The following is an 11,307-nucleotide window of genomic DNA, read 5'->3' as shown; positions in this document are numbered from 1 at the left end:
ATCCGCTGAAGGTGTTTCTTTCTTCAGGATCTTCGGCAACGAAGCATACCCCCAACAGTAGCCCCTTCGTGGTGCTAGATCATTTTTCGTAACGAGCTTGATCCGTGAAAAAGTCTCTTAGGCTTCGGGATGCCGAAGATCCGAAAAACACCTTCCCTGAGCTCGTTGCCGAGAAACGATTAAAATAATCCGAGCGCGAGGTGGCCCCGCCATGCAGTAGTTACACGCGTCCTGACGATTCACCTTCTCGGGCTCTGTGGCCCACCGTTCAATGGGTGCGGGTGACTGTTTGTCCGGTGCGAAAGACTTGACGATTTACCTTCCCACCTACGGCACTATATAAACAGACGGGTAGGTGTGAAGTTACCACAACATTCATTGCTATTGCACTATTTTGCTGTCAAAAATTTGACCATAGCCGAAGCTTGCTTACTGCATCGTCAACCGAAGCTATTCATTTTGCTCAAGCTTCGTAACAAGAAAGAGCTTCGGCAAAGTTAAAAAAATTTCAACTTCATCAAGAAACAAGAAATTCAATCATCAGATGGCTAGGGTACGCTCAACAGCTAGGGTTACTCGCGACGGAGAGGAAGCCGAAGGTGCCGAAACTGCTCCAATTTCTGAAGTGATGCAACAGTCAGGGCTGGTAGTATCGGAGGATGCACCTGCCGCTGAAGCTGAGCAGGTTGATGCTGAAGAATTTGAATCTGAAGATGATTACAGCACCGTGCCATCTAAACCCAGTCACTTGGAGTTTGGGAAATCCACCGTTACCGAAGGTGATATGTCTAAGCTGATGAAGCTGGGCTATTTTAGTGAAGCAAAAAGGAGCTGGTTCGTTTTGGCGGAGAAGAGATTACTCCGAAGCCGGAAAAGGATGAGGTGGTAGTGTTCAAAAACTTTTTTAAAGCAGGATTGAGATTTCCTTTGAATGGAATGATTGTTGATGTTTTGAAGAAGTTTGGAATTTATCTTCATCAACTAACTCCTAACGCCATCGTTAGGCTTAGTGTCTATATCTGGGCCCTCCGAAGCCAGGGGGTGGAATCATTTGCCAAAGGCTTCTGCCGAGTACATGAGCTTCATTATCAAACAAAAGCGAGAGAAGATGGGTTGCACGAAAACTTCAGCTGTTACAACTTTGCCTATCGCAAAAATACAAAGTTTCCAGTTATTAGCTATCGTACCAAGTGGCCAGCTGGCTGGAAGAGCGAATGGTTTTACATCAAAGTTGATGAAGAAAAGGAGAAGCTGGTCCAAAGTCCACTGGAATTAATCTTCGGAGAAACCAGGCCCCAGTGCAACATGACACCGAAGAGTCCAAGCCAAATTGCACTGGGCGAATTTCGAGTTATTGCGGAGCATATTGGCACTAGGGATCTGGTGCAAGAATTCTTGGCTTTTAGAGTGTTCCCAACTTTGAAAGAGTGGGACATGCCGAAGCTCAAGGGAGAAAATAAAAAGGGGGAACTTGTTTGGCTGCCCTACTATTATAAATTCAAGAAACATTTCAAAGTGCCTTGCCAAGAATGGTTAAACACAATTGAAATTATGTGCAACGACATTCTTGGCAATTATTCTAAAAAAGAAGACCAACTGATGACTGCAGCCTTCGGCACTCGTCCGAAGCGAAGGTTAAACCAGGTAATGGATGCTCTGAACTTTGAGTATCCTGATTATGAGCGACTGGACCGAAGCGCCGAAGGGCAGAAGAGAAACAGAGTTGCCAGCGTTCTAAATAAAGAAGATGCTAAATTGGTGAAGGATGATGAAGAAAAACTGAAAAAGAGAAAGCTGAGGCCTGAGCCGAAGACAGATGCTTTGAAGAAAAGAAAGGTTGCGGCTCCGAAGCAGAAAGCAACTGATATAGAAGAAGAAACTGCTGCAACACCTTCTGCCACCGACGTGGAGGAAATCTTAAAGGTAATGACTGAATCTTTGCCTATCAAGCTAAGTCCATTTGGGCCGCATCTGACGAAGCTTTTTTAGAAGGAAAAGGAGCCCTCGCTAACGAAGAAGGTAACCGGGCCGAAAAACGAAGAATTATTACAGTGACAGAAGTTATTGAAAGGACACCACCAACAGATTCGGCTTCGAAAGCACCAGTTGTTGAGAGCACAACAGCGACCAAAGCTGTACCTGCTGAAGCTGCAGCTGCCACGACCGAAGATGTACATTTAGAAAGCACAATTTCTAACATTGACAAGATACTTTTGGACATGCCCACGAAAGAAGTTGTCGCAGCCACTGAAGAAGCCGTGGCTACAGTACCTGAGAAGGGGAAGAAAATAGCAGAAGATGCTTCGGAAGAGGAAATTTTCAACTTTCAAAACTTAGTTGGACAAGAGTTGACGAAGGATGAGAAAGAAGAGTTAAAAGAATATGACATATCCTGTGGATATCAACCAGGGGCACTACTCTTCGGTGGTGTTGATGATGAGAAGTTAGGCTGCGTTCGAGATCAAACCGGAGCGAAGGTTATCGGTACTCTATCAAAGAGTATTGGTTTCCCGAAGCTTGAAACTGACATAAGCCGCTACCGACGACAACATCTTGTCGGTAGCTTATTCTATTCTAATTTCAAGGTAAAAAAACTTTTCTTCGATTTTTTATTGTTTTAAACAACGAAGGTGTTTTCTAACAAAGGTTACTTGTGTACAGAGTATGCTGTTGAGTAAAGCTTTAAGAATGCAACAAGATCTTGAAGATAAAAAATATGAAGTTATAATTGAGGGTTTAGAAAGCAAAATAAAAGATCAAGCAGCTGCTCTTGAAAAGAAGGATTTCGAGCTTCAGACAACGGAAGGTTTATTGGCTGAAGCTGAAGCTAAAATTGCAAAGTTAAACACGGAGCTTCTCTCAAAGTCAGAAAGCTTCGAACAGGAAAAACAGAAGTTTAATGCAAAATTTGAGGTCGGGGCCGAGAAAAGTTCGAGCTTGCAAAAATCATTGATAGAGCTTCAAAATAAATGTCTGGAGTTCAGTAGCCGATGTGTACAACGGCTGAAGCAAATCTTCAATTCGGTTGGAGCCAGTTGTGAAGAATTTAGCCCTTCGACTGAAGACTTGCCAGGGGCCTTCGAACATATCGAGGGTGAAATTGATGACCTTGATGAAATCATAGCCGGACATGGTGATTTATGTGCCCTGGTAGCTTCTCGGGGCACAGCTGTCGCCTTCCTGAAGTCTGGTTGTACACACAGAAATATTGTTAATAGGCCCAACTTTAGTTTATCACCAGCAGATCTGGTAGATATTCCCAATCTCGCCCGAAGCATAGGAAACAGGTTTATCAAACTAATATGGACGAAGGGTGGTCAAAGCATAGCCGGTGACGAAGCTCGAAGTCATCTTAAGCCGGTAACAAAATCATACCTTGTGTTTACCTTTCCCTTTAAACTTGAATAATTCTTACAATACTTAAATATGTACAGGATGACGAAGCTGAGGAGCAAGTTGACGAAGCTGAAGAGCGGGAAGCCGAAGCTTAATAGACAATGATGAAGCTTGAATAGATAGCTGTGGAAAAGACTCTAAGAATTCTTGTAATAAACTTTATAAAGAACATTGTAACTTTAGAATTAGATTCTACTCTGCAAACTTTGTCCATACCTTGTAATATATTTTTACCTTTCCATCAACGTATGAAGTGCTGCGATGTGAACAACACGTACTTGCATTGATTTGCTTTGCTGTGGACGAAACTAGCATTTTTTGAGCCGAAGGAGAAAACACCTTCCCTTCTTTTCGTACACGACGAAGCATAAAGCTGCTTCTTTTTCTCTTTTTGCTGAAGCCTTATTTTTAGAGCCAAAGCATCCACCTGTGTCTATGTTATGATGATGATGATGATCCTATGTATGTCTAAATGAATGTTTATGAATGCAAATGTATGATGTAATGTTTCGTGCAAATGAATGTCCAAAGACACATACGAAGCCACAACCATAGCCTTCATTCCCTTGGGAATGACCGAAGTCTCTTTGCCGCTTATTTTTCGGCTTCACCGCTTATTTTTCGGTGTATCAGCGCTGACTTTTCGCTGTAAGTTCTGCATCCCCTTAGGAACGTCTTTTGAACTTCTTCGCCTTCTATTTCGGTGGTATCGCGTTGACTTTTTGCGCTTCGCCTTATATTTCGGCGGAATCAGCGTTGACTTTTTGTTGTAAGCTCTGCATTCCCTTTGGAACGACTTTTGAGTAGAAAACTTACACTGCGCTCCCTTAGGAACGGCTTTTTGGAGCTTCGTCGTGCTCTGCATCCCCTTAGTGACGACTTTCGAGCTTCGTCACTGTTTTTTCCTTTTTGCCTGCACTCGATGAATTATGCTGAGTTTTTACATTTACATTTTTTAGGGGATTTTGCTCTCGTAGAGCTGAATAAGAAAAAGGGAAATTACATGCTATGGCCCCATTAAAAACCTTTCTCCCCTTTCGGAAAAGAAAAGGGTGCCATAGGAAAAATAAAAAGATTACATCAGCTAAACATAATATCGCCGAAGCTCATCCGCATTCCAAGATCTAGGAATGTCGTTTTCGTTCATATCCTTCAATCTGTAAGAGCCGAGTCTTGACGAAGATACTACCAAAAAAGGTCCTTCCCACTTCAGTTGTAGCTTGCCTACTATATCTGGGTTGGCCACTCTCCGAAGTACCAAGTGTCCTGGCTTAATGTTCTTTAGCCGAACTTTTCTGTCATGCCACTTTATTGTTTCGGCTTGATATTTATTGATGTTCTTCACTGCCTGAAGCCTGATCCCTTCTATAGCATCTTTTGCCACAAAACAATCAGCTTCGTCATCTGTCGAAGCCATTATTCTTATTGATCCTGCTTTAGCTTCTTCTGGGGTTATTGCTTCGTCACCAAACAGTAATTTGAATGGTGTAAAGCCTGTTGACCTTGATATTGTTGTGTTGTGGCTCCACACCACTTTGATCAATTCATGCGGCCACTTTCCTCTGGGCTGATTGAAGATTAACTTCATTATTCCCATCATTATAATGCCATTAGCTCTTTCAACAAGTCCATTTGACTCTGGATGTCTGACCGATGCAAAATGAATCTTCGTGCCAATTTGTTCACAGAATTCTTTGAAAGCTTCAGCATCGAATTGTGTCCCATTGTCCACAGTAATAGCCTTCGGCACTCCAAAGCGACAAACAATATTTTTCTAGAAAAATTTCTGAACAGTGACCGAAGTTATTGTGGCTAAAGGCTTCGCCTCAATCCACTTGGAAAAATACTCTACCGCCACCACAACATATTTTAGATTTCCTTATGCTGGTGGAAGTGGGCCTAGTAAATCGAGGCCCCACCTTTGCAACGGCCAAGTGGGTTGTATTAATTGAGTGAGAGAGGAAGGTTGCTTCTAATCTCTTGCACATTTTTGACAGCCTTCGCACTTTTGGACTAATTCTGCCGCATCTGAAGCTGCCTTTAGCCAGTAGAATCCTTATCGGAAAACTTTTCCCAATAAGGGCCTAGATCCAATGTGAGATCCACACAGACCTGCATGTATTTCTTTCATTAATTCCATACCTTCGGTTCTTGATAAACATTTGAGGAGTGGTGAACAAACTCCACGTTTATACAATTCCCCTTCTAGTATCACATATGGTCTTGTTCTTGCTTCCATTCTTTTGTTATAAGCTTCGTCATTTGAAAGACAATTGCCTTGAAGGAAAGATATTATTTCAGTTCTCCAGTCTTCACTGTGTACTAGAGAAATAGTAAGCACTGCTCTCTCCATAAGCTCAACCGAAGGTGCTTTTATTACTTCAAAAAATACTTCGGAGGGAAGGGGAAGCCCCTGAGCCGCAGATTTGGCTAGCAAATCTGCATGCTCATTTTCACCTATTGGAATATTTTTGACGGAAAAACCTTCGAAGGAAGCTTCCAACCTTCTGACTGCATCCAGATATTTTTCAAGCTTCGGATCTCGTGCCTTGCTGCTCTTATCCACATGGCCAGCAATGACTTGAGAATCAGTCTTTAGGATGGCCCTTCTTATTCCCATTGCCCTTAGTTTCCGAAGCCCCAAAAGAAGTGCTTCGTACTCAGCAATATTATTTGTGCAACTAAAATCCAGTTTGACTACAAAACATGTTTTGACTCTTGAAGGTGCTACTAAAACCGCAGTTGCTCCTGCACCGAAGGTTCCCCAAGAGCCATCGCAGAACACCGTCCAAGCTTCGGTATCCTTGCTTGTCCCTTCTTCGTGAGCCCCTGGCGTCTAGTCAGCGATGAAGTCTGCTAGCGCCTGGGATTGAATTGAAGATCTGTGCACGTAGTCAATGGTGAATTCATTGAGCTCCGTGGCCCACTTTCCAACCCTTCCAGTAGCTTCTTTGTTCCTCATAATATCCTTCAGAGGCTGTGACGAGGGAACAATTATATGGTAAGCTTGAAAATAATGCCGAAGCTTCCTTGAGGCCATTAATACAGCATATAACACTTTCTCCAATTCTGTGTAATTTTTCTTTGATAAGCTTAATACTTCGGAGACAAAATATACTGGAACTTGCTTTTTTGTTTGTCCTTCAAGCTTCTCCTGTACAAGCACCGCACTTACTGCAGAGTGTGAAGCTGCCACATACAATAGCAAAGGATCCCCTGGCATGGGTGGAGTTAACGTTGTTAGATCTATCAGGTATTGCTTTAGCTCTTCGAAGGCTTTCTGCTGAGCTGATCCCCATTGAAAGACTTCGGCTGATTTCAGCACTTCGAAGAATGGTAAATTTCTCTCTGCTGATCTAGATATGAATCGATTCAAAGATGCCAATCTTTCTATCAGTCGTTGAGCCCCCTTCTTTGTGCTTGGCGGCTCCATCCAAAGAATAGCTTTGATTTTGTTCGGATTAGCTTCGATCCTCTTCATTTAAACTAAACAACCAAGGAATTTTCCTTTCTTTACTCCGAAGACACATTTTTCTGGATTTAATTTAAGGCCGGCTTGCCTAAAATTAGCAAATGTTTCCTGTAGACCAGCAATGTGATTTTCCTGCTTCGTGCTCTTTACTATGATATCATCAGCATATGTTAGTACATTTCTGCCTATCTGAGAATGAAGGACTTTGGTTGTCATTCTACTGAAGCTTCCTCCAGCATTCTTGAGCCCCTCAGGCATCCGAAGGTAACAATATGTACCATTGGGGTTATGAAGCTGGTTTTTGGCTCATCTTCCTTCTTCATCCAGATTTGATGGTAGCCTGAATAACAATCTAGTAGACTCATGAGCTCTGACGAAGCTGCTGCATCCACTAGAGAATCTATTCTTGGTAATGGGAACTCATCCTTTGGACAAGCCTTATTGAGATCAGTAAAATCAATGCACATTCTCCATTTACCATTGGCCTTCTTCACCATAACAGTGTTAGCTAGCCATTCTGGGTATTTTACTTCTATGATGACCCCAGCACTAAGAAGTCTTTTTACTTCATTCTAAGCACCTTCAGCCTTGTCATCAGAAATTTTCCGAAGCCTCTGTTTTCTGGGTCTGAAGGATGGATCGACATTGAGCGAATGTTCAATGACGTCCCTGTTGACACCACAAAGATCGTTGGCTGACCATGCAAAAACATCTTTATTGTTGAATAAAAACCTTAACAAGGTTTTCTCTTGCTCTTCAGATAGTTGAGATCCCAGCAATACCTTCTGCTCTGCTATGTCTTCACATAGAAGCATGGGCTTCGGCTGATCAGCCGAAGCAGCCTTCTCCCTTCTGTACTTATATTGTTCACAAGCTTTGGCTCCATCTATATTATGGATTGCTTTTGAATCTGTCCAGTTTCCTTCAGCCTTTCTGGTAGCTTCCTGACTTCCGTGAATAGCAATAGGCCCTTGATCCGAAGGTATCTTCATGCATAGATATGCTGGATGAAGAATTGCTTCAAAAGCATTGAGTGTCCCACGACCAATTATTGCATTGTAAGGATACTCCATGTCGACAATATCAAACACAACTTGCTCAGTCCTTGTATTGTTGACAAATCTAAAAGTCATTGGCATCGTGATCTTGCCAAGTGCTACGATCTGCCTTCCTACGAAGCCACAAAGAGGGTGTGTAGCATCATGAATCATATCCTCTGGCTCTTGCATCTGTCTGAAGGCCTTGGCAAATATAATATCCGCTGCACTGCCTGTATCAACCAGAACATTATGGACCAGAAATCCCTTGATGACACAAGAAATGACCATAGCATCATTGTGAGGGTAGTCCTTGAGCTGAAGGTCCTCCTGGGAGAAGGTGATTGGGATGTGGGACCATTTTGACTTGATGAAGGGTCCCTGCACCCCAACATGTTGTACCCTTCTCTGAGCCTCCTTCTTTTGCTTCTTGTTGGCTGGCTCTGAGCACGAACTGCCTGTTATTGGGAGCACCAGCTTCGTACCGAAGTAGCTTCAGCTTGGTTGTTGAACGAAGCCATCAGCTCAGAAAGTGGAAGTGAGTTCACCGGAGGTGGGCGCTAATGTTGGAGACTTGTTCTCAAATGCTAAGAGTCAAGAACAAGGCAACACAAAATATTAAATGTTAATGTCCTTCGTCCTTCGAAGCATTATTTCCCTTAGGATATAACGATCTTCGAACGAAGGTCATGAAGGACGTACCTTCATCATCACAGTTATAGGAAAATGAAAGATGAAACATATATAAAACTTGAAAGATAAACACAAATAAGCACATCATAATATTATTCATATATTATCATTATACGAACTTGAATATTTAAATACGATATTTAATTACATTTATACCTTCGGCTTGATAGAAGGCAAAAATCCAAGTGTTGTGCGCGAGTGATTACAAGATAACGTGAACAGTACAGGGGTATTGTTCATCTATTTATAGAGGCACAGGGCGCAGCCTGTGTGAAATTACATTTATGCCCTTTACAATCGATTACAATCATGATACAAACTATCATGGGTTTATTGGTCATTTCATCTTTAAGTCGGTTCACTCCTTCGTCTTGAGACAAGTCACTGTGCCAAAGCTTTATAGGTGATAGCTTCGGCATTGCTTTTGAGAGGATCCGCTGAAGGTGTTTCTTTCTTCAGGATCTTTGGCAACGAAGCATACCCCCAACAATAGGATCACCTATTCACCCCCCCTCTAGGTGCTCTCAGTTTGGAGTCAAAGGCAAGTTAGCACCTCGCTATATCGGCCCGTACCAGATTCATACCAGACGTGGAGAAGTGGCTTATCAACTCAGCTTACCAGAGAACCTGTCCGTAGTGCATGATGTGTTTCATGTGTCTCAGTTGAAGAAATGCTTGAGAGTGCCAGAAGAGCAGTTGCCAATGGAAGATCTGGAAGTTCAAGAAGATCTGACTTAAATTGAGAAGCCAACGCAGATTCTAGAGATAGCAGATCAGGTCACCTGGAGGAACACCATCAGGATGTGCAATGTCAAATGGGGCCATCACTCAGAAGAAGAAGCAACCTGGGAAAGAGAAGATGATCTGAAAGCCAAGTACCCTGAACTCTTTGCTAGCCAGCCTTGAATCTCCAGGGCGAGATTCTTTTAAGGGGGATAGGTCTGTAACACCCTGAATTTGGGGGTATAAAATTTCTTTCTTAGGATCATCCAAATTCAGGTGTTACTCTTCTCTATCTCACTTTAGTTTCCCTCCCTCTCTAGTTTTCTCTCTATCTCTGTCTTTTAATTAGAGTTAGTTGTATTAGTGAGGGATTATTTATTTTATTTTGCCCAAAACATGAGTCATGGAATGTTGCATCGTATTGAGCCTAAATATTATTTGAAATGTTGCATATATTTGATTTGGTTTGAATTTGAAACTTGATTTGAATTTGAATTGAAAACCCTAGAGAAAATAAATAGAAAAGGCGATAGAAATTCCAGGAAAATAGGAAAAGCCAATTCGGCCCAAGGCAGCCCATTAAGCCCAGCCCGCGCCCGCGCGTGACTGAGCCTGACAGGCGGGCCCCGCCTGTCGGCGCAAACCCGAGCGCCCTCTCTCCCTCTCTCTCTCTCGCTGCTCCGTGGGACCGACCTGTTAGCGCCGTTGCTCTCGCCCACGCCCGCTTTCCCTCTCTCTGCCCCACCGACCCCACCTGTCAGCGTGTCCCTAACCTCTCGCCCACGATCTCCCTGTCGTGGACGTGCCCACGATCGCGCGTTCTCTGGCCACGATCGAGCCACCGCGCCCTGCTCGCCCACCTCCCCTCTTCCATTTGCGCCCTCTGCCCAGCTCTCTCGCCCTCTCTCTCGCTCTACCCATGCGAACCGAGAACCTCCACCACCGCTTGCCGACGTCCACCGCCTGTTCTGTGGCCGCTGTTGCGCCCGTGCCCCGTCCAGTGCCACGGTAAGCTTCGTCTTGCCGTCAGCTACTCGGGACACCTTTTGGTGTGCCCTCCCCTTCTCTGATTTGTTCGGTCCGCGCTCACCAGAGTGGTTCTTGCGCGGCCGGAGCTCCGCCACCGTCGCCCCGTCGCTTCCTTGTGCCTCCGACGTTGCCCCGTGCCTCCAACGTTTCCCCTCAAGGTGAGCAACCTCCCCGGGGCCCTATTTCCCTGTGTACTGCACTGGTTAGCGCGCAATTGCTCGTCGGAGTTGCCCCGCGCCGCTGTTAGCCCGCCTCGCCGTGTGCAGCGCCCTCTAGTGCTCCCGCGCCGGCGTGGTGCCCTCGGCTGAGTCTGCCAGATCCCCCTGTGCGCGCCTAGGCTAGTCCCCGAGCCTCTGGTGCCCCGCCATGGCCGGCCTACTCGTCTCCGGAGAGTTCCCGCTGTGGGACCGAGCGGCGCCACCACGCCCATGTCTGCCCCCCTGCCGTTAGATCTCGACCGTTCGCCCGAGATCGGACAGTGTAGAGCTAACCCGAGCGGATCTAATCGTAGCCGTCCGATCCAGATCCAACCGACTCTCCTCTCTCCCCTCACCCGCGTCTCTGCCCCTGGGCCCGGCTGGTCAGCCCGTCCTGGCTCGTTGACGCCCTGGCCCCGCTTGTCAGTCGCGTCCGCGCACCCGCACCTGCGCGCGCGATCTAATCTGGGTCGTCGGTTTCTGATCTGTTGGCTGAGATCACCCCGTACCCCTTCGCGTGGTCTTTTTGCTTAAGAACCCCCGTGGTTTTAGGAAATCAACTCGCCATCCTCTGATTTAGCGCTTAGGTCCCTGGTTTCTTTAGAATAGCCCCTGGACTTTTATTTAATTACATATTTAGCCTTAATTTCATATTTCAAACTTGAAAACTTGTTTATTTCATATATTTTTCATATGAACTCCAAATTTAGTGGTTCAAATTGCAAAATGTTCAAAAGATTATTCTCTGTTCAAATCAAAT

The sequence above is a fragment of the Zea mays genome, chromosome 2, assembly GCF_902167145.1.
Source record: "Zea mays cultivar B73 chromosome 2, Zm-B73-REFERENCE-NAM-5.0, whole genome shotgun sequence".
Classification (NCBI taxonomy): Eukaryota; Viridiplantae; Streptophyta; class Magnoliopsida; order Poales; family Poaceae; genus Zea; species Zea mays.
Note: the sequence above shows the minus strand (reverse complement) of the source record.